Below are 24,411 nucleotides of genomic sequence, written 5' to 3'. Positions count from 1 at the left end.
GCTTTTGCTGAGGTTACTTTTAATACATCATCCAGCCTTGTGACCAGCAGCTTTTGCTGAGACATAGGAAAAATCCTTTATTCAGCTGCACACCCAGTGCTCCCCAAGATCCGAATATCATTACCCTAACACCCTGATTTGATTTGGAAGAGATTTAGCCTGATTTGGTGGCCAAATCTCCAAATCTGAATCAAATCAGGAGACCCTTTAATCTTTCCAAATTGAATTGGAACCCTCCAGATTGATTCAGAGATTCAGAAAGATTCCAAGATTCAGATATAGACACAGCTTTAAATGTTCTTTCTACGTACCTTAAGGTACCAGGGGGCTTGTGAATGCTGTGATGCTTGGGTGGATGGAGTGTCCCATGGGAGAGCAGGGGGTTCCCCAGTGTGCTTGGTAACAGACTCAGAAATGGACCAGAAGCCGTTCCGGTCCACTTCCGGGTCTGTCGGGGAGTGCACTGGGGCCCCTCCCCATGCCCCCCGGGGCTCGGTGACTGGTGCCTCCTAGGTCTGGGGGGCACCTGGGGTCCCCCTGCAGCTGATCACTGAGCATGGGGGGGGCCCAGTGCACTCCTCATTGGACCCAGAAGTGGACCAGAAGTACTTACAGTCCACTTCTGTGTTCATCATGGAGCATGTGGGGCTCCCCACCCCATGCTCCTGTGGGACGCTTCATCTGCCCCACCATCGCAATGTTCATGAGCCACATCTGCTACCTTGAGGTATGTAGAAAAAACATTTAAAGCTATGACTCTGTCCAAATCGCTGTTTCTATGAAGCAGCATTGAATCTTCAGATTCAAATTCAGCTGAATCAAATCAGGGACAGTGATCCAAATGAACAAATTGAATCACTGTCCCCAATTCAGGCCAAATCTGAATTCAAAGCAAATACAGCCTGTTTTGCATACCTGTAAAGTTTAACCTCCTTCTGGATTTACTGGCTTTAAGCTAGGTGTTCTGGCTCCTCATCAGGAAGATTACCTGAAGAAGGATCCTCAGAAACAAGTTAAGCTAACAAATACTGAAGCAAGCCATGGTGACAGGCAGTGGAGGGCATGGGGCTTAAGCAGCTAAAAGTGTATCTGCACTGATACTTAGGGGCAACTTTTAGAATCACCTTTAACTAGTCTCCGACCTCCCCCCCTCATAACTCATTTTGTGGCCTGCTAGCCATTGTGCTTTGTGTTTCTTGCTCCTCTAGCAAAATCCTTCCAAGAATCAATCTGCAAATCACTTGATTGTCCTGCTGTGTTTGGGTTTCATTGGTGCAAAATAGCAAAAAGTCAGTGTTAGAAATGGAGTATTGTTAGAAATGCACAGCTTGCATCTTGCACCTGATAAGAAAGAAACACTGCCAAGGACTTTTTTCCTTGCCCAGCCTTGCCACAGCTTTTCTTATACTAAATTGCAGACTCTCCCCCAGCTTCTCCCTAGCCTTTCTCATACAGATTACATACTGGAATTCAACTGACTGTGTCCTTGAAAGGGGGTGGGGTTTAAACTCTTGGTGACCTATAGTAGTTTCTGAGCATGCTTAATTAGCTGATGCATATTTACCTCTCCGCCCTGCATACTTAAGTAGTTAACTATACTATACATGCGATGTATGTAGTGATGTAACCACATGTATGCTTGTATGAAACGGAAGTGAGCTGTAAGAGTTCCTGTTTCTGCACACGTGCCCAGGAGGAAAAAGATAAATACAGCCTGCAAAATTCCTTGGTGGGTTCAGAGTAATCTGAGTTTTTGACTCTGCTCTGACCCTATTTGCAAATACACCTTTTGTGCCATCTAATGAGTGTGTGTCTGATTTTGGTGGCCTCCAGAGAAACGAACCGCTTTAAGCATCATCAGGACAGGAAGTTATGGATTGCTGCTGGTAGATTTTCTGTTTTTTTGGCCTGTAGTATCTGGATGTGCTCCCAGAACATGGAAAGTAAAGATGGGTGAGAAGGCTCAATCTCAGACTCTGAAAGTATACCAGTCTGGATGCCACCAGGGTTCAGGCTCAGGGGTTTCAGTGTAGATTATTGTTCTGGAATGGTTTCAGGGTGGCTGTAAGATTGATCCTAATTAGCAGTATAGGCATGACCTAAGTGGCTGACTTGGTTAGGGATCCTCAACCGTTCCTGAAAATGTAAATCATTGCTTTCAGAATATCAATAGTTTGTTGGTTAAAAACTTACTTCACCAAGCACATGAATGAGGAAACCAAGTCCAGATCAGTGGAAAACCTTAAACTATTTAACTTTTAATGGAAAATGTAGGCCCAAAAGAGGAGGGAAAAGGAGATAGCAGATCACTGTCAAAATGGAGGCTAGAGATGACCAATCAAAAAAGAATCACAAAAGACTGTTTAAATTTTCTACAGACTGGGAATCTCAATTGTATTAAATGAATGTTGCCTTTTTCTCAAAGGTTTCTGAGACTCCCCAAGCTACCAGTAGCCCTGGCAGGTCCAGAAACAGGGGTTTCCAGGCCCCCAAGAACCTGTAACCCTCAGAGGCCTGAGGCAGAGGCAATCCATCTGCCAGGCTGTCCTGGATCTGGGAGTCTGCACTTGTCTGACAAATCTGTCACACCCCATAATGAAAACATATTAGCATCATGATGGTCACTATGTTTATGGAACAGACAAGCTTGAAGAATGGATACAGCTGTTTAAAAATATTCTGAATATTTTATTTATACAAAAATTGCCCATTATCCCTTTTAGGATGCTTTGTGTGCAATAAGCTTATCATTTTTAACTTATCTACAAAGTGAGGCATCATAGGCACCATAAAGCCTCAGTTAAACCTGGTTTCCTGTTGCCAGCATAAGCTTACAGTAATTGCCTGATCACATGACAACTTGGAAATTTGTCCCTCACTATTTAGAGATGCAACCTATGCTGCTGAAAGCACAAGGAAAATATTTACTCAGTTTGGTCAAGCCTGACTTTGATAAAAAAGATAAAATGAGATACTCTATTGAAGTTCATTCCCTATGAAGTTGTGTTGCAACTCAGCAAAGCAAACAATAACAGTGCATTAGGTAATGGAAAAATCCATTAAAAAAATCTATGTAACTTAAACAGTGAACACAGTTATTCCCTTAAAACAATTAATATTTTGTGGCCATTTTTAGTCATTACCCTATGTCCTAAAATTCTCTAGTTCTTTGCTTTCTACCTTAAGGTTACTTTTCTTAATAACACAGTAGTAAATTTAAAATGATATTCAATAGCCAAATATTTTGGTGAGTTTAACCACTTCAACTATATGTGGATATAATCATTGGAAATTTCCCCATCCCCTACTCTGTCTCTGCACCCAGGATGCTAGTTTTAATTTTCACTGGCTGACCAGGACCAGCCCCCAAAATCTGGGACATATGATTACCCTATTTAAAGGTAACCTGCAACAGAAGCAGGTACCTTAGGGGACTGATCCAGTAGGCAGTTCACAGCACATAGAGAGGATAGGGTTTCTTATAACATGCAGTGGCAGATATGTTTTGCTCTGGGTTGTTTTTTAAACAAAGCAGTGGGAAGAAAAGGAAATTCCCATCTTTAAAATTATATCCTAGTGCTTCAAACTCACCCAGAACCAGAACCAGATTGAATTCTCTATTCAGTTAAATGGGGGTTAAATCCACATCTGCCATCTCCCTAGAGAGTGGCCTAACCACCAGTCTATTGGCTATTCCAGGTGGGGCACTCTTTATGCCCCCTGCTGAAGGTGTGTAACAGTGCAATAAAGACTGAAGAATTCATTGGGCCAGAATAAAGATACCAACAGTGAACTCACTAGCATGAAATTGAGGATCAGCATTTCTGATTTCTACTCCCCAAAATGTTTCTTTATTGGTCATAGAACTGTCATTAGATAAAAAAAAAAAACATTAATAATCCTGGGAACAGAGACCAACCCCTAGAGAGGGGATAAGGAGAAGATGTGGGATTTTTGATTCAAAGTTGATAGAGGTATCTGTCTGGTGTCTGCAGCTCTTCTTCTGACACCAAAACTATAGAGAGAGGGAAGATTTCAGATCCATCCCTGTACTTGGCATATCCACTTGACTAACTCAAGGTACCTCCCTACTCAATAAATAAGTTTTTGGAGTGCCTTTCTGGGGCACTTAACTCTCTCTAGGCAGTGTATCAAGGACTCTGACCAAATTTAGGGTTCTGCATCCTTTTGGGGGAGGATAGATGCCTCAAAATTAGGTGTCCACACTAATCTGAAATTTCAAACACCTCAGCCAGGTATCTTCTACATTCCAGTACAGATGGTTGTGTTTTGTAGAAATAGAGAATATCTTGAATTATGGAGTAGACTGAGCATAAGCCATCTCCCACCAGAAAGTTCATAGCATTCTGACCTCACTTTAGAAAGTTAATGACAGACAGAAGACAAACCTTGGTTTGGGGTCATACGGAACTGAAGCCAAGGCCACAAAACTCCATGCCATTTTTAAGAAGTTGCTGGCTTGTTTTGGGAGGCTGTTTGAGAACAGAACACTTATGCAAACAACTATGACATCTGAACAAAGCTTTGTGGCTGCCTGCTATGTTTTTCAGGTAATCCGATGGCTTTGTTTTACTTCTTTTCTGTTGGCAGTACACCATGTTCACATATCTGATGACACCACCCCCAGTGTTTGTGTTCTCTTTCTTTTCATTTCTTTTTGCCCATCTTCAGTAGCCACAAACAGAGGCTACACTTAATGTTTAACAACTCTTCTTTTCATTGCGACCTGCGACACAGTGATCATTTCAGGGGCCATTACTCTTTGTATCTAAGAGTGAGAGTTTTTAAACCCTGTCATTAAATTGGAATATTAAACTAGACAAAATCTTTGCTTTTTGGGCCAATAACTGAAGTGGACAGTCCAAATCTTTATTTACTGGATGACAGTATTGGTACTGCTAGGGACCCTTCTTCCAGTCCCACTCCTGCAGGCTTGCCAGTGAATAGGAAAAAAAAAGCCTTTATTCACATTCAGTTGGTTGATGAATCCAACTGCTAGAAGACCAGGGTACACAAACCGCAAGCTCTCCTGAAAACATGCCTCTTTGGACGTAGGCTGAGGGGTGATCTGATGGCCACCTATAAGTTTATCAGGGGTGACCACCAGGATCTGGGGGAACGTTTGTTCACCAGAGCGCCCCAAGGGATGACTAGGTCAAACGGTCACAAACTCCTGCAAGACCGTTTCAGGCTGGACATAAGGAAGAATTTCTTTACTGTCCGAGCCCCCAAGGTCTGGAACAGTCTGCCATCGGAGGTGGTTCAAGCACCTACATTGAACACCTTCAAGAGTAAATTGGATGCTTATCTTGCTGGGATCCTATGACCCCAGCTGACCTCCTGCCCTTTGGGCAGGGGGCTGGACTCGATGATCTCCCGAGGTCCCTTCCAGCCCTGATGTCTATGAAATCTATGAAATTTATTAATTGATTCATCCAACTGCACACTAATACAAAGACAGCTAGATTTTATCCCTTTCTATTGCATATTGGTGAATTGCCATTTGAGTCCATTTTCTACTTTCCTTGTATATTTTATCAACTTCCAATTCACCCAGAAAGTCACCCTTTGATTGAGGAGATACTAACTAGAGGGTGTGTATAATCAATGCTTAAACACTTAAGATATCGATACCTCCCAGTCCTCCTAGTTTTTGTTAGCCCACCCCTGTAACCTATCCAGGTCTTGCTGCAGTCTTTCCCTCCCTACTAGTGTGCTCACCTCATCCCAAATTGAGAGCTCTAAATCAGTTTTCCACTTCAATTTAGCCGAATCAGCTCTGAATCTTCAGGCGCCAAAGCTTCAGAGCCTATTTGGAGCCAATTTGGGCATTCGGCCATAGGGTATAATGGAGAATCAATTAAATATATATAACTTTGTTGTTTTTTGTCTGATTTTGATGAAACATGGAGGAGCTGTAGCCTCTGCTGAGAGCACGAAGTCTGCCAAGCTTCAAGGAGATAAATGTAGGGGTTTCTGGGAAACTGCACCTCAAATTCCTGAAAGCAAAACATGTCACGTATGTGTGTTAAGCCACAGTGGGGTGAAAACTGCAGGGGTGGTAGCCCCTGATGAGGCCACAAAGCCTACCAGCTGTCAAAGAGATAGGTGGAGAGATTTGGGGGAAACTGCACCTCAAGCTGCTGACAGGCAAAGCTCATGACTGACATGTGTGCTTGTGCAACTGTGTCTGTCTTGGGGCACAGGGGTGGGGGAAACTACTGCAGGCCTGGATGCTAGGTGCTGCTGTGGCCATGAAGTCTGCCAGCTGCCAAGGTGCAGGGGGTTCTGGGGCTCTGCACCTCTGGCTGCTAACAGGCAAAACTTGTGACATGGGTGCTTGTGGGACAGTGTCTGTCTCAGGGCATGGGGGTGTGTGAGAGGGGGAACTACTGCAGGCCTGCCAGGCCCTGCTATAGCCATGAAGCCTGCCTGCTGTATCTGTCTTAGGGTGTGGCAGGAGGGGCAGGGGAGAGAAACTACTGCAGGCCTGCCAGGCCTTGCTGTGGCCATTAAGCCTGCCAGCTGTCAAAGAGATAGGTGCAAAACAGGCAAAACTTGTGACACTGGGTGGGTGACACTGTGTGTGTGTTAAGGTGCGCCCTCACTGGTGCTGGGGCCTCTACACAACATGGCAGTGTACCCCTTGATGCTGCAGTGGAAATAGCCCAACACGTGCCTGCATTTTGAAATCAGCTGGCTTGTAGGAATAGTGGTGGTGGTGCCATCACCAGCAGCCCTGTCCCCCTCCAATGCATCACTTACTATGATGGGCAGCCTGTGTAACACATAGTGGATGCCAAGAAAGTTGGCATCATGGACAGCCTTCACCATATTGGTCCTGTTGTCAGTGACCATGAACCCGCGGGTGAGCTCAGTCTGCCCAATGAGCCACTCCTGCACCATGCGGTTCATGGTCCCCCTTGCTGTGTGGGACTCATTCAGCACCTCGGCTGGCAGGAGAGCCCACCAATGGCCTGACTGATAGCACCAGTGCCCTGTGAGGGAGAGGTAGGCGTGATCGCCACCCTGGCTGCTCCAGATGTCCAAGGTGAAGTGCAAGGCTACCTGTGGCCCTGCCTTGCACAGCTCCTCCCTGAAGTACTTTCTGCATGCCTCATACAGGGAGGGCACCACCTTCCTGCCAAAGGTGGTACATGTAGGCACTTTGAAAGGTAGGGCCATAAGTACTACAAGCCACCTGAATCCTGGACACTCAACTAGGGAGAAGGGCTGGCTATCCAGAGCAAGCTTCTTCCCAATGCGCTGGGTGATCTTGCTCGCCTTTGCAACTCACCCCTGCTCTGTCTGTAGCTTTCCCGCACTGGTTCAGGGTGGCCTGCCTCTGCTTTGTGGGGGAAGTGGGCTTTGGAATGAGTGGGAGACTTCCCTTTTGGTATGCTTGCACTGGTGCCAGGCTGAACAGGAAGAAGGGCAAGGGGGTGGTGCCTCTTTGGATGCAGCAGCATCGCTGTGCTGGAAAAGTGTTTCATGTGCTTTCCCTGGCTGATGTGTCTTCAGCAGTGCTAGCAGATGGCAAACCTGGGATCATCTGCCACCTCAGAGTGATCCCACACTACACGACTCCTCCACTTCTGGGTTGAGGGTGAGGATCCTGCCTTTTCCGTCTTCTCAGCAGGCTGAGGCTGAACAGCAGGAAGTGCTACCTCAGCTGAGCCACTTGCCTCCACAACCTCAGCCTCCTCCGAGGTGCTGCTTTCTGGAAGAGACTTGGGTCTCAGGGAAACTTGAGGGGTGTGGAGCACAAACTCTGATTCCCCCTTGGTCCCCAGAATTCCTTGAGCCAGGGTGCTCAGCACCCTTGGTTCCAGCTCCAGCTCCAGCTTTGGCAGTGGGAGGCTCACGCTAAGAGATGACATTGGGGTGGAGAAGACAGTGATTCTGCTGCTGGTGCCTATTTCTGAACTGAGGGGAGGAAGTGCAGATACAGGGATGTCAAGTGCAGACACTGCTCCCACCGCCTTGCTTCCACTGGCAGCAGAAGCATCACGGTTGCTTGGGAAGAGAATGCATCTATGTTTTGGGGGGTCGGGACTTGCAGCTGTAGCTCTCCCCTTACCCCCTCTCCCTTCACTGCCAGAAGACCTGGAACCTGCTTTTCCAGTACCTGCCAGAAGACCTTATCTTTCCTGTGCTGCAAAAGGTGCGTGTGTGTCACTCCTTTCATGTTGTGTGTTTTATTCCCTCTGTGTTGCATGCATGCACTGGACTCTGCTGTGATTATTAATAACTATATATGGTGTCTTCTTCTGTGATCTATTAATGTGAATGTTTGACTTCTACTACTGTACTTCCTGTTCTTCTTCTGTGTTGTAATCTACACTTAAAATGATACATCTCCTTCTTCTAAAACCCTGAGTTCTGTGTTAGTCTCAGTCTGAATCTGACTTCTGTGTTGTCTTTAGTCTTTATGTAAACTAACTATAATAATATTAATAACTAATAACTACTATATATAATCTGACTCTTTTCTACAAATATCTGATTTTTCTTCTTGTATGTCTGTATATTATAAGTGTGTGTGTGTGCAATCTGTATGCCTCCCTGCAGAGTGATGGATCACGCTGGCAGGGAAAACACAGAGCTTTCTTTCTTCAAAGTTTGCAAAAAAAAAGAGAGCGCAACTATAAATTGAAAAAAATGAACTGGATAGTATTAAGAGATGCTAAGCTAAGCTAAATCTTACCCAATCCTTTCTAACATCAAAAAAGGAGCAAGCAAGTAACAACTGCTGACTATGAAGCAAGCCATGCAGTGCACAGTACCTTTCTGATGCCGTTTCTCAGACAGAACCAAATGACAAAAGGCAGAGCAAGTCTGCACACAGAGGCTTTTATGCTGTCTCTATGTTCCTCCCCCAGACACTGTAATTGGAAAGGCAGTCAGAGAGAAATCATGCTCACTGGCCACCTAGACATGTCAGTCTTTTCCTCCCTGCTCCTCCTCCCTCTTCTAAATTTCTGTTTCCCCATACAGACAGCCCTCTGAATCTTTTCTGAATTGATTCAGAAGCTCCGAATCAATTTGGAAAGCCTAAACCAGCCAGCGATCCAATCTGGACATCCTGATTCGGCCTCCAAATCCGAATCGTGGTCTGAAGCTTTGCACAGCCCTATAAGGCAGTACTATACTGAATTAAACTAATTCACCATAGAAGGAACAAAAATATTGCCCTCTGAATTCAAAAGATGCAAATTTCTCCATTGTTCATAGAATGGTCATTGGATTAAAAAAAAAAAAAACATTAACAATCCTAGGCACAGAGACCAGAACCCCTAGAGGGGAGTATAGGAAGAGGATTCTGGACTTCTGATTCAAGGTTGATGGAGGTATCTGCCTGGTTTGCAGCCCTGCCTACAAAAACTATAGAGAGGGGGAAGATCATAAAGAGAATGGTCATACTTAGAAACTCAATCCAGGAAACAAAACTACAGTGTAGTTATCTTCTCTTTTTTTTTTTTTGGCCAGAAAATGAGAAATTTCAAAATAACGAAATTTAGTCTTCATTCATTGATTTATTCAGCCTCAGGCCAGAACAGCTTGGATTAGCATGTGCAGAATGAAGCTGATTTTAGTATTATTTTTTTGAAAAACCACTAGCATACTGACATTTTCACTCCATTAAATTGGCATGCTAGTGACCTTCGCAGGAGAAACAGTACAGCTGCCGCTCAGTGGCATACATTGCCATCAGAATGCAAGTTACAATGTAGCTCATGGAACCCTTCCTGTAGGGTAAGAGAAAGCAGTAAGCGCAAATCATCCTACTTCATTCAGCATAACAGAAGCAGAATAAGACCCTTTATATACATGTTTTACCTATACAGAACACTGGCTCTTGCTTTGCTTACAAGATCACAGCTATGCTTTTATATTTCCTCCCTTCCAAAATATTCTGCGAGAGATCAGGCGCACAAATAAGCAATCATGTTTATTTAAATTTCCCTTAGTTTTAAATACATCTCACTATTTCCTCCAGCACATTCATATACTATATTTCAGGGAAAACACCTGCAGTCTGTTTGTATTAACTTGTCATAGTCGGTGTTTACATTGGCATATTTGGGCATCAGAGCATATAAATCAAACCAATATTCTAGCCAAGGGCTGGGGCTAGCTTTGTGTTCTGACCGTTAGAATTTGCAAAAAAAGCAGACAAGAAAAACAAATGTTCTAGACCACGAACAAGTTTTCAAATCATGCAGGTGCAAGACTAATGGTTGATTAACAGCAGTACCGCAATATACTTTCTATTGCATCACTCCCTTTTTAAGCTTTTGTCAGATTGTGATAAATAATACTTCCTAGTGTGTACCATTTGCCTTGAACTTCTCAGACCTTTATAATTGTCATATGTTTTAAAAGTAAGACAATTTGCTGCAACTATTTGCAAGTGCCTATTCATAAGTAGAAAAAGGCAAGCAGCATTCAGATTACTTAAGGGCAGTCAGAGACCGCCGCATTATACACTTGCTTTTCTCTAGTCATATTTTGTCAGGGATGGTCATAAAGAGAAACTCAGTCCAGGAAACAAACAAGTGATGATAGCTGCAATGCAACCAATGAGGTCCTTTCCTTTCTTTTCTCATGTTCTTGTGACAAAGTATTTATCAGAATTTGCAGATTCAATAGAATCTGACTGGCTGCACTGTGAGTGCTGAGGCTATGGCCTTAAACTTGTGACTCCTGGGCTATCAACTGTATACCTTATCACTTGTGCCATACCAGCCCCCAGCCAATAAGTTGAAGGTAGAGTAGTAGAAGCCATATTACATTTGTATTAATTAGATGCAGCATCCTGCAGGATTTCAGCAATTATAGACTTTGGAAAAGCTCAGTCTCACGATGGATCTCAAGCAATAATTGCTATCTATGAGACACTTTCATAGCTTGGTTTATTTAGAGTCTTTGATGGGATCCATGGAATTAGATCATCCGTGAGGCCTAGTTATACAGCTCCATTCAAAGATATTTGAGGCATATACTTCATTCTCCAGATCACAATGGCAGCAGGGGGAAGAAACATCAAAAAGCTCATTATAAGCACTGCAGCGAAGATGACCAAGAATATTGTCCATGGTGCCAGGACAGTTTCCACCATGATTTCTTCAATTTTAAAGATTCTGAACCTGTGAAGGAAAAAAATACTGTTGATGTCTTCTCCTTAAAGCCTGCACAGTGCTTATTATTATAGTCATTAGACCCCCTTACTTAGAATAAGAACATATTGGTAACATAGAGAAAAGACCATTTAGGCTAAATGTCAAGAAATCAGATGCATCTGTTAGGTCATATAATTATGAACAAAACTATCTTTGTTCACTTATTGATTGGGATGCGTTTTTTTGTAGCAAACCTGCTTTCCAGATGTGTTGTGGTGGGATGGGGGTAGATATCTCAGTGCCCTTTGAGTATCTATATATCATCTTGCCCAAACTCAGAGCAACTTAGTGACACAAAATGGTTGACTTCTAGTCTGGCCTCTTACGCAATGGACACAACCTCATAATCTCCCCATCCCAAAATAAAAAATATTTATGATTCTATACACAAGAACAGAAGAATGGTTATGACAACCTTAGGGAAAGGTAAGTATTGCTCAAGCCCACATAGCAACCAGATCCAGGTGTAGAATCACATCATAATTCCCAGTCTCCACCACAAAAAAGTCTCATCTAAATGGCTTCTGCAAACAACATTTCTTGGAGCTGTCAATGCCAGTTCAGCTTTTTTGTTCTTAATGTTTGGAGTTGTAATGTTGATAGGCAACCAGCTTTCACCAGCATTTTAAGTAATGTATCTACACAGAACAACATTACAGAGGATTTTTTATTTAAAAGAAAAATGAGTCAACAGCAAGGCTATCTGACTTCTTAGTGGCTGGGGGCTTCACCCTGTGTGGACTGCACCAGGATGGCCAAAGGCCATTAAAAAAAAAAAAAGACCCCTCACCACTCCACTATGTGTGGGGGCAGCCATTCTACCATTCATGTGGGCAGGTACCAGTTGTGGGCTCCTGCATGATATGCTGCCCCCAGAACATGTGCAGGAAGCATAAGTCAAAAAGGAAGCCCAGGGCTCCTACCTGCTGCTACAGCCACAAGATGGAAGGAGCAGCAGCTGAATGAGAGTCTGGTAGCTGCAGATTAACCCCTTTTGGGATACATGCTCATTGTATGAATTTTTGTCACTAATGGAGCTGGCCCAGTATTAGCAGACCAAAATGTATTCAGTTTAGACAAATCTAGAGATACCAACACAATATCCCTGGGTACTGTATGACCCATCAGAGGCCATCTGCTTTGAACAGTTTGCAGTCTAACTAGACAAGACAGATGAAGGGCAGAGAGGAAGAACAGAGAGGGGATACAACTTGCCCAATGTCTCACTGCACATTAGTGAAAGAGCACTGGGTTTCCCCCAAACTGAAGCACATGCCTATCTGGGGGCAACCACCCTCTTAGATAACAGGCTGAGATGTAAATAGCATATTCCATAGTAAAAGGATCCCAAAGTACTCTGCAAACTTGACAAACTGCACACGGCAACATCCACCAGCAAAATGCAGCTGCTTTCAGGAAGAAGCTATCCAAAACAAGAAATAAGAACATGTTTTCAATTGAAACTAGAGTGGAAGTGGTGGTAAAATAAAGCCGAATTCATCCACTACAACCAGCACATCTATTTTTGCAAGAGGTTCCATTGATCCCATTAGGTAAGAGCAGGCCTGCCCAACTTCCAAGCAGTCAAGGACTGTGTTTGAGTGAGTTGTGGGCCCCTGGGCCATATGCTGCATGGGTCACTTTGCTGCATGGTATACCTGCATGGACAACCCCCTCACTGTTGCACTGCATGCCCAGAGCCCTGCACTCATCCTCTGGGGCAGGGGCAGGAAGTAGCATCTAGAGAAGGGAGGGGGAGCCCAGAGCCCCCAGTCCCCCAGCTAAACCTCTCATGGGCCAAACATGCAGCCCTTGACGAACCACCACTTGCACAGCCCTGCGTCAGAGGGAATCTGCTTGGAACTTCTCATCTTACTGAATAACAGAGAAACTTGCCGTAGGATGTGAACCCATTAACCCCTTTCAAAAAAGGGCAGCATCTGGAACCTTCTAGTTGCGTGTGCACAAATTGAGAATGATTTAAATGCGGCAAACAGCTCCAACTTTAAAAGTCTTCATCCAGAGCAGAGCCAGTTTCCTGCATTCGAATTCTTCTCAACTCCTTTCCACAAAAATTAGAGCATACCAGCTGCTGTCCTTTTGAATGGCCTCCAAAGGTTTGTGGGTTTACACCCAGTGAGAGCAGTCATACTTTTCTATGCACAGGAGTAAAGCAGTGGACTCACAAGAGGCAGATCTTCCTTAGGGAACAACACAATGGACGTGGGATCAGATCTCTCATTTTAGATGAATTACCTGGCTAAACATGAACTACAAAATCTAATCCAAGGTAATGGCAGAGGCTGGCTCCAGGTGTACTTGAAAGCAAATGAACAGCATCCACTGTATTGCAGCACAGGTAGCATCTAATGCTGTCCTCACTTGAAGGTCCATCTGGGAGCAACTGTAGGTAAGGCAGCATATTCATTTTTTAAAATTATTGTATTCCTTTCTTTTGCAAAGTTGATAGTTGTGGTTAATGGGGATGGGACTCCTTTACAGACAGTAAGTTTTGGGGTTGTTTTTTTTTTAAATAAAAATCACAGACAACGGTTTGCAGGGCAGCACATCATCTATTGAACAAAACAAAATAATAGCTCATGATAATGTTTATGTTATAATAGTTCAATCATAGTAGTATTTATCATGCATTGCACTAATATGTTGTGAAATAATGTAAAACAAAAAACCCCATAAAACCAGAACAAAACTCTAAAGCATTTTTTTTCAAAGCAGAAAAATAGTTTTTTTTCCAAGGGAAAACACTGAAGCTGATACAATTTTCTGGGGAAAAAAGTGACTTTGCCTAAGCACCTTTTCCCAATGAAAAGGATTTCAGCATAAATATCCCCCTGCACTTCCCATAAGGTTTTTCTGAAAGCATTCTGGTAGAGGTTGGATTTTGATTCACTCACCTGCACAAGGTCTGATTTATGTTGGACTGGTAATTATCCACTTTTTATCAGACTTAATTTCTTAAGTCCCCTTCCTACAGTTTGTTTATTCAGACATTATTTAATAAATTCCAGGTACATATAGTAAACAGTCTTATCTTCCTTAGCCCTGCTTTTCCAGAAGTCAGGCAAAGTTCATATCTAATTCAGAGTAACAATCAACTTACATACTTGGCCTCTTGAGCGCTAAGAAGTTTTCCTCCACAGTCACATTCAGTTTCTCTTACCTGAAGCTTTCCTACTGTGAAGGCAGTTTTCTTAGACTAACATTGTTGTCCTTGAGTGGTTACTGGTCAGAGCCCAGCTGCCTCCCTGTATCTACCAATTAGAGCCGAGGAAAGTACACAGCTGTATACTCTGTAATGCCTGGGGACCTCTGTCTCTCTTTGTGACAGCAAGGGTGGAGTGTGTGATGTATGAATCTGGTTTGCATGAAGCTTAGGCAGCCTGAATGTGGTTCATAAGCAAATTTTTGTGAGCCCTAAAATACCTATATACTTAATCTGAACAATGCCTTGCATTCGAAAGCTTGTCTAGCTCTATCCCAACTATGCAGTTGCTCCAGTAAAAGAAATCGCCCAAAGAAATCCTTGCCTTGTGCATAATTCTAGGAACATAATGGTTATAACATCACTCTCACACTACCATTCTCAGTTCTCCATTCTTCCTTTAAAAACTGTTCTTATGCTGTTTCTATGTCCCAACAGCAGCAGCAGTTCCTATGTCCCTAAAAGTCCCACACAAGATGCCTCACACAGCCTTTTCTATAGCAACCTTCTCTGTGACATCACAGGAAAGGTTTATGTCAGTGACTTCATGGGTCATGCAGATCTACTGGACCAAACCCCCCATCAAAGGGAAAAGTATAGCTGACTACACCCGTGAACATAGCTACAAAGCAGTTGTACCAATTTTATGCACCCAACTGGGCTCAGTATGAAACCCCACTGCTTAGAACAATGTTTTATTTTAGTTTTGAGTATTTTTTTCAGTGGTCAGCTAACTCCCCTCTCCAAGTGAAACAGCAAGCCTTTTAAAATGAAGATGGAATTTCTCTCATATGGCATTTCTATTTTGTATAAGTCACTTTCATTGCTAGAAACATTGATAAAAACTGTTTTGATCAGGTCTATTTTTAGTCGTCCTAACCATGTGCAAGCCAGTTTACAGACCAATATGGGATAAAGCTGTCTGTCCCAAAGATCTTGTAAACTAAAGGATCTGATTAGTGAGCATGGATGCCTTTCTTCATAGTCAGGGGTCAGCAACGTTTTTGGGCATGGTGCCAAAAATACCCACAACCTCAACTTGTAAGATGTTGGTGTGCCGGGGTGGATGGCAGGGGAGCTGCAAAGGGCTTGACCTTTGTTGTGGCAGTGCAGCCTTGGCCCCGTCCTCACTGTCCACCCTGAGGCACGTGTCCCAAGCAAAATGCCTTTGCATGCCACATTCTAGCACCCATGCCAGGGGTTACCTACCCCTGGACTACATGATCACAGTCTAAGTACGTAGGGTGACCATATGTTGTAATTTGGCTGGGACATTCCCAGATTTTGGAGGCCAAACGCATCCAGCGGGTGCCTCTGAGGAGCGGGACATAGAGGCAGAATGGCACAAGCTGTGAAATAAGAAGCCCTGGCAGAAAGCAAAATTGCCCTAAAATAGGTTAGCTTGAAATGACAAATAAAAAGGGGAGATGATTGTTAACACTTGTGAAGTAAAGAACACTGGGCCATTAACTCCTTTAGCTGCCTGAACAGTAATAGCAGAGCTGCACCAGGCTGCCTTTTCCTTTCTGCCTGTAGCAGTGACTTGGGGGGAGTGGGTGGGTGGGTTTTCAGGCAGGCAGGCAGGGTCCCAGATTTCATATTGTCCGTATGGTCACCCTATAAGTAGTCAATATAGATGGTGCAACAGTGGCAGATGGGTGAAGTTTATCACACTTCTACCTTATTTTTTATTTATACTGTTAATATCCAGGACACACAACCCTGGGAGATGCATATTCTAAGATGACCTCAAAGATAAAAAGAAGAGAGGTCTAGTAGCCCAAGTCAGTAGAAGCCACTTGAAATGTATATGGCTAAATAATTTTTGAGGTCCCCACCTCCTTTTGCAGTCCCTTACTTTTGTATGATACTTTCCTAATAGAGGAGTGCTAGGAATAGTAAATCATGTACTTTGGGTGGTACAAACGACCAAGAAAGGAGGAGATGCAAGAGGAGAGATAGGCAGAAGTTAAAATGTACAGAACTTCAAAGCAGAGAGAAGATATTTAAAATGTAGCTTTTGTTGTGATCCTAATGAAGGCAGGATTCTGATATGTCTTTCTCACTTATGACTTCTGGCAGGGTTTTGGTGGTGAGAATTGGGATTTATTGTAAGGCCACCTGCTAGGGACCTGCACTGATGGAACTTCAGACTTTTCACAGGACAGGAGGAAACAGTCTGTACTAAGGCCAAAGTTTGAACTCCGCTCCTATTCCAAGTTTTGCTTGTGTTCTTATAGGTTTGGGAATATAATCCCTTTTCCCATCTGGGCCATAGAGCATCAGTGCAGTCCCTTTGTTTCCTGTATGCAGTGAGATTTTGGGATCTAATGTTCCCTCCTCTGGATAAGGTGGTTTAGAAGTGTGCTCCTTGACATGCAGCAGCACAGACAGCTCCATACTTCACAGTTATGCAAGCTTAACTTGGTGAACTAATTTCACCCCCAGGAAGCTGTGGAATGCTATGTCCAAACTCCAGCTATATCAGTTTACACCCTGGAGCAGGAACATGACTAGTCTTATCTTAGCTACATGGTTGTAGGAGAATATTCACCTATGCTGGAATGCAGACAATCAAGCTATTTCCCCCTTTACCTCTGTTACCTGCAGTATGTATCCAACTATTCAGAAGTTTGCTGATTTTGATTCTTCTGTACCTCCAGAAGCTTCCTGCTTTTCTTCACACAGAGCACCTGTTTTTACTGCAGATGCTCTCACGAATGCAGTCTGCAACAGCCATATGGAGAGAAAGAAGAACAGGCTTGCACCCTACTCTCATCCTTGATCCTCCCATCTCAGTCACACCTCCCCACCTCCATTTGTAGCGGTAGAGTATGTGTGTGTGCAAAGAGACTGAAGAGCCGCTCTGTCAATTGTTCAGCACTGCAGAATGCTCCTTGTGCCGCGGATCATCTCTGGCTGCTGGCTAGCCTGGCTTTGTAAGCTGCAGTACCTAAGAGGAGCTCACACACACACACTGCATCAAGGCTTCAGAAGAAGAGCTCTTTTATCTTCTTATTCTCTTTGTATTTCTGGTTTGTTTTATATTTTATTTTCTATTTGCTATTCCTTTTGTATCATACATTTTTATTCCTTCAGGCCACTAATCTATTCCCCATTCAAAAGCAATGAGTCTAGTGGGTTAACCAAACAGGATTTTCTTAAAAAGTGAACTACAAAGTTGAAACAGCATCTTAAGAAAATGTAAATAACAAATTATCAGCAGGTGAATCTACCTAAGAATCTCTTGGCAATAGTCCTGAACCCAGTCCTCCTCCCACACCTGTGAATGACTTATGAGCAACTGGCTGCTATTTCTTCTCCTAGTTGTACTCACTCACAATTTTTTTTGTCCCAGCTTTAAGGATTTCTAGGGCAAGCAGGCCAGTGTCTTGGTTAGGAGACTGAGGCAAACTCTGGGGGCTCTGCTACCTGTACCACCACAGGTGAACACTGCTCTAGTGCTGGGGATGGGGGCTCTCAGCCAAGTTCTTTGTCTAGGCTCTGCTCTTACTGATTTAACCTCAAGCAGATATTGTCCTTGTTCTTTTGAGTCTCAGCTCTAATTGCTTCCTCTGAAAAGATCTCAGCTCCTTAGGCCACCTCAAGCAGTGTGCCAGTATTTAGTGTATGGTTCCTTAGAAGTAGTTACTAGCTTATAAGACCCCAATTATCTGCTTACCACAACAGAGGGACACTGTCAGAAAAAGCCTTTCTTCCTCCTTCTCTGGCCTTTGGTGAGAGAGTAGATCAGCAACATACCAAATCCCAGCTGATTGTGTACACAGTAATGAATGAAAAGGCTTGTATGCTATTTACACTTAGCACTGCAGGATAGAGTTGCAGTTAGGGTGACTGGCCCTAGGGTTATTTGACTGTACTTCATTTGTCCATTCATTATCAGATACGAATGTAGTTCTTTATCCACCCCAATTTCAGAAGCTAAAAGTATTTTATTAAAATTATCCCCAAATGACACATAATATACATGCCAATAAAATATATGTAAATAATATACAAATTAAGTGCAGTCCCTCAAGTCAGTTTTAAGTGCAAAATGTAACTGAATCCTTTGATACTTTTTTTTTTGCCAGGAGATCCTCATTAACAATTAGATCATATAATACCAATCAAAGAACACCCCAGGAGCAAGCATTTGGTCAGATAAGTAAGGTATGTGCATTAAGCACGTTTGCCTTTTTCTCACTACTAATTCCAAGAAAAATCAGAGCTTCAGTTCCTTGATCTTTCATAACACAGTATATTGTTTCAGGTTCATGTCCATATTTGCACTGCTGGATAGGAAATTGCTTCTGTGTAAATTGTGTTACTCTTGAATAATTGCACATCCCATTGCAACAACAAAAATGAAACATTTCCTGTTAGTGAACTCACTGATACTTTGCTTTATGGAGCAAAATTCTGTTGCTGGTTATTTGTAAAGCAAACATAAGCATATTTTAGATTTGAAGCTTGAATCTAGGTTTGTATCAGGAGGTAGCAAGGAAATAGATAGATATTTGGCTAATATAATCAAGTATCTAAAGAGAAGACTGCAATATTTAACTTAACCGCATTGCCTCCTTGCCCCCAATCTCAGCCCGCTCCCAGGAGCATGGTCGGGGGGTAAGGGCATGGGTGCCCCTCTGTGAGCTGCAGATGTGCTTGCCGGCCGGGGGAGTTTGCACACGGTAGTCACCATCACACCACTGTTACCATGCCCCATGCTGCCTTCCCCTGGCTGGCCACATGGCTCTGTGGGCAAGTGGCACAGGTTGCAGCAGTGGCAGTATGATGGTGGCCACTGCATGTGGGCTGCTCATGTGCAGCTGGCTGGCTGGCTGGTGGAGGGGGGCAGGGGTGGCTTACATGCAGTGGCCACCACTGCACCACTGCTGCCACCCCATGGCTGGCAGCAGGGCTCTGTGGGCATAGCTCCATGGCACTTAGGGGTGGTGGCTGTGGTGGCTGTGTACCAACCAGGAATGGTGGGGGGCTTGCATGTGACAGCTGTCACTTCTGCCACTTGCCTATGGACCCGTGCCCACGGTGGCAGCCGCTGCATGTGACACCTTCCCCCCACCCCCGCCAGCTGGCATCCATCCGCCACTGCCACCAGCCTACACTGCCACAGATCAGTGCCTATGGAGCTGTGCACCTGGCTGAGGAGCAGCAGCAGTAATGTGGTGGCGGCTGCAGTCGATGCAGTCACAGTTCCTTAGACAAGTGGCAGTGGTGGTGCGGCTTGGTGATAGTGGTGGTTGTGTGTCACCTGGCTGGCTGGCAGGGGTGGGGGATTTCACACACTGCGGCCACCACCACCTTGCACCACCGCTGCTGCTTGTCTTCAGAGCCATGCTCGCGGGTGGGGGGCTTACGTGCTGTGGTTGCTTTTGCACAGCCATGGCTCCACAGGCAAGCAGCAGTAGTGGCGGCTGCCACATGCAAGGCTACCCTGCCCCCTGGCCGGCACGCAGCCATCACAGCTACCACCTTGCACTACCGTGGAGCTGTGAAGCCGGTCATGGGGCACAAGCAGTGGTGAAGTGGCGGCTGCTGCGTGTGAGCCCCACGCTCCTTCCCCCACCAGCCAGCCAGTTGGGCGGCACGTGTGCAGCTGACAAGTGGTGGTCACCACTGCACCACCACTGCTGTGCCCCATGCCACTTGCCTGCAAAGCTGTGCAGCTGGCCACGGGAAGGCAGTGCGGGGCACAACAGAAAAGTTGCAGTGTTGGCCACTATGTACAAACCACCCCCATCAGGCCAGCTGGCATGTGCGTAGCCTGCAGAGGGGCAGCCCTGCCCTCATCTCCCAGCCCAGCTTCTGGGAACGGGCATAGGGACATGCTCCCTCCCCGTTTTTGATCTGTTTTTTTTAATCAGAAAATTTGCAATTTTTAATCAGAGAAAACCAGGATCCCTTGTTATAACTAGAGTGTGATTAAAAAAAAATACAATTAATCACAAGATTTAAAAAAATAGTTGCGATTAATCACTACTTTAATTGTGCAGTTAAACAGTAATAGAATCCCAATTTATTATAAATATTTTTGGATGTATATACATGTACACATATGCACAAACCCTAGACTATCCCCAAGACCTGGCCCTCCAACCCCTGGCCCTCCCATACACTTACCTGCATCTAGGTGCTGAGTCTGCTCCCAGGATGTATGCGTGTGTGTGTGTGTGTGTGTGTGTATGTCACCAGCAGCGAGGGAAGAAGGGCTGCTTTTCCCCCAGTAGCACAAGCAGGCACACACCAGTGAGGGGGAGGGGCCTCATTTCCCCTGCTAGCACAGGAAGGAGAGATGGCAGAGGGACTATTTTTCCCCCAACACCAGCAGCGATTAACACACGTTGAGAAATTAATGCAAAAACAAATTAACGCATTAATGCACAAATTACCCTGTGTATGTTAAGATGCAGCGGGCTGAAAACTGCAGGGCTGGGTTTGGGGGGAACTGCACCCCAAGCTGCTGACAGGGAAAACTCGTCATGTGGGTGGGTGCTTGGGTGACTGCATCTGTCTTGGGGCACAGGGGGCTGAAATCTAGTGCAGGCCTGGGTGCTGGGCCCTGCCAGGCCACAAAGCCTGACAACTGTGTGTGTCTCACTGGGGTAGTCTGTTGTCTGGGGCCCTGCACCCCAAGCTGCTGACAGCTCCTGATGTGGGTGGGTGACATTGTGTGTGTTTTAAGGTGCATCCCTCCTGGTGCTGGGGCCTCTGCACAACACAGCTGTGTCCCCAGTGAGGCCTCCTCCTCCCCTACAGCCTCATGCCAGGTCCTCCGCTTTATGTGACGACAGGCAAAATAACTTAGCTGGCTCAACATCAGTAACATCAGCAGCAGCATCAAAGGTACCCAAACAGAACTGTCACAGAGCCTTTCTTTTTATAAAGGAATTGACAGCAAGAAGTAAAGATGTTGTGTTGGACATATGATGTTATTCATGGTGTGTGATGGTTTATTTTGTGTTTTTATGTCCCTATGTTTCATAGTTGGTAGGGTTAGAAGGGACCTCAGCAGATCATCAAGTCTGATCCCCTGCCATGGCAGGAAAGGGTACTGGGGTCAAACGACCCCAGCAAGGTGTTTGTCTAGCCTCCTCTTAAAGACCCCCAGGGTAGGAGCCAGTACCACTTTGCTTGGAAGTTGGTTCCAGATCCTGGCTGCCCTGACAGTGAAGTAGCACCTCCTGATATCTAGTCTGAACCTACCCTCTGCCAGCTTGTGACCATTATTTCTAGTCTCTCCTGGTAGTGCTCGGGGGAACAGGGACTCCCCCTCTGACTAGTTTGTAACAGCCACTAGATCCCTGCTTGGCCTTCTCTTGTGGAGGCTGAACAGGTTCAGGTCCCTTAGCCTCTCCTCGTAGGGCCTGCCCTGCTGCCCCGATCATGCGAGTGGCCCTCCTCTGGACCCTCTCCATGTTGTCCACATCCCTCTGTGCATAGAACTGGATGCGATACTCCAGCTATGACCTGACCAGTGCCGCATAGAGGGGGAGGATAACTTCATAGATTTCATAGACATAGACATTAGGGCTGGAAGGGACCTCGGGAGATCATCGAGTCCAGCCCCCTGCCCAAAGGGCAGGAAGTCAGCTGGGGTCATAGGATCCCAGCAAGATAAGCATCCAATTTACTCTTGAAGGTGTTCAATGTAGGCACTTGAACCACCTCCACTGGCAGACTGTTCCAGACCTTGGGGGCTCGGACAGTAAAGAAATTCTTCCTTATGTCCAGCCTGAAACGGTCTTGCAGGAGTTTGTGACCGTTCGACCTCGTCATCCCTTGGGGCGCTCTGGTGAACAGATGTTCCCCCAGATCCTGGTGGTCACCCCTGATAAACTTGTAGGTGGCCATCAGATCACCCCTGAGCCTGCGCTTTTCCAGGCTAAAGAGTCCCATGTCTTTCAGCCTGTCATCGTAAGATCTGTTTTCCTGATCTCTGATCATGCGCGTGGCTCTCCTCTGGACTCTCTCAAGCTTCTCCACATCCTTTTTGAATTGTGGAGCCCAAAACTGGATGCAGTACTCCAGCTGCGGCCTCACTAAGGCCGAGTACAAGGGGAGAATGACGTCCCGGGATTTGCTCGAGAAGCATCTATGGATGCACGCCAGCATTTTGGTCGCTTTACTAGCCGCAGCATCGCATTGGAGGCTCATGTTCATCTTGACATCAATAATGACTCCAAGATCCCTTTCTGCCTCTGCACTGATGAGAAGGAAGTTCCCCAGCCTGTAGGTATGATGCTGGTTCTTCCTCCCCAGGTGCAGTACCTTGCACTTGTCAGTGTTGAAACCCATCCTCATCTGCCCACCCCTGTAACCTGTCTAGGTCTGATTGCAGCCTATTCCTCCCTTTTAGCGTGCCCACGTCCCCCCACATCTTAGTGTTGTCAGAAAATTTGAACAGGGTGCTTTTTACCCCCTTGTCCAAGTCACTGATGAAGATGTTAAACAGTGCGGGCCCGAGGATCGAGCCCTGTGGAACCCCACTGCCCAAATCCCTCCAGGCCATAGAATCAGAGAAGTAGGGTCGGAAGGGACCTTGTAGATCTTCAAGTCCGACCCCCTGCCTGGGTAGGAGAAAAAACTGGGCTCAAATGATCCCACCAAGGTAGGCATCAAACCTTGTCTTATAGACTCCCAGGGTAGGAGCCAGCACCACTTCTCTTGGAGGATGGTTCCAGATCCTAGCCACCCTAACTGTGAAGTAGTTCTTACGGATGTCTAATCTAAACCTACTGAAGTGGGGTGCACAGAACTGGACACAATACTCCAGCTGTGGTTTGACCAGTGTTGCATAGAGGGGGAGGATCACATCCTTGGCCCTGCCAGAGATGCACCTGTGGATGCACGACAAGGTCCAGTTAGCCCTTCCAACCGTGACCTCGCATTGTCAGCCCATGTTCATCTTGGAGTCAATAATGACTCCAAGATCCCTTTCTGCTTCCGTGCTCTCAAGAAAGGAGTTTCCCATCTTGTAAATGTGGTGCTGGTTACTACTGCCCAAGTGCAGCACCCTGCACTTGTCAGTATTGAAACACATCCTGTTTTTGTTAGCCCACCCCTGTAATCTATCCAAGTCTTGCTGCAGTCTTTCCCTCCCTACTAGCGTGCTCACCTCACCCCTAATTTTGGTATCATCAATGAATTTAAACAGGTTGCTTTTCACACCATCATCCAAATCACTGATAAAGAAATTGAACAGCGCGGGCCCAAGGACCGAGCCCTGGGGGACTCCGCTGCCCACTTCTCCCCATGTTGAATATGACCCATCCATCACCACCCTCTGAGTGCGACCTTTCAGCCAATCTGCAATCCATCTGACTGTGTAGGGATCAATGTCACAGTTGCCCAATTTTTTAATGAGGATGGGGTGGGAGATGGTGTCAAAGGCCTTGCTGAAGTCCAGAAAGACTACATCCATGGCAACACCTGCATCCAATGCTTTTGTGACCTCATCATAAAAGGCAATCAGGTTGGTCTGACATGACCTGCCCCTAATGAAACCGTGCTGGTTGCCCTTGAGCATCATCTCTGAGGCCGGCTTATCACAGATGTGCTCCATGATGATCTTCTCAAAGAGTTTCCCTAGGATTGAGGTAAGACTGATGGGCCTATAGTTGCCCGGGTGCTCTCTCCTCCCTTTTTTAAAGATGGGCACCACGTTGGCTATCTTCCAATCATCCGACACCTGGCCAGAGCACCATGAGTGCTCGTAAAGACATGCCAAGGGCCCTGCAATAACCCCTCCTAGCTCCCTCAACATGTTGGGGTGAAGAGCCTCTGGACCCACTGATTTGAACATGTCCAGCCCCTCCAGAAGCTCTCTAACCCAGTCCGCCCCAACCTGAGGTTTGGAGGCTTTCCCCTCGAGTCCATCTTACATCACGGTGGGGAAGTCCCGGTCCCTGCCCAAGAAAACAGAGGTGAAGAATTGGTTAAAGAGGTCTGCTTTTATCTTGACCC

The 24,411-nt window shown here is 45.4% G+C and overlaps 1 long non-coding RNA gene across 1 annotated transcript; it reads right to left on the bottom strand.

Moving 5' to 3' along the window:
- Positions 1-9,954: 9,954 nt before the first annotated feature.
- Positions 9,955-14,404, bottom strand: LOC149859679 (uncharacterized). The gene is made up of 3 exons (XR_016443641.1): positions 14,326-14,404; positions 13,461-13,777; positions 9,955-11,171 (listed from the first exon to the last, which is right to left on the bottom strand). It is a non-coding gene; the product is annotated as an uncharacterized LOC149859679 (long non-coding RNA).
- Positions 14,405-24,411: the final 10,007 nt, after the last annotated feature.

The sequence above is a fragment of the Crocodylus siamensis genome, chromosome 7 (genome assembly GCF_052110815.1).
Source record: "Crocodylus siamensis isolate JL-2025a chromosome 7, ASM5211081v1, whole genome shotgun sequence".
NCBI classification, from domain to species: domain Eukaryota; kingdom Metazoa; phylum Chordata; order Crocodylia; family Crocodylidae; genus Crocodylus; species Crocodylus siamensis.
The sequence above is the reverse complement of the archived record's forward strand: the minus strand, read 5'-3'. Positions and strand labels throughout refer to the sequence as shown.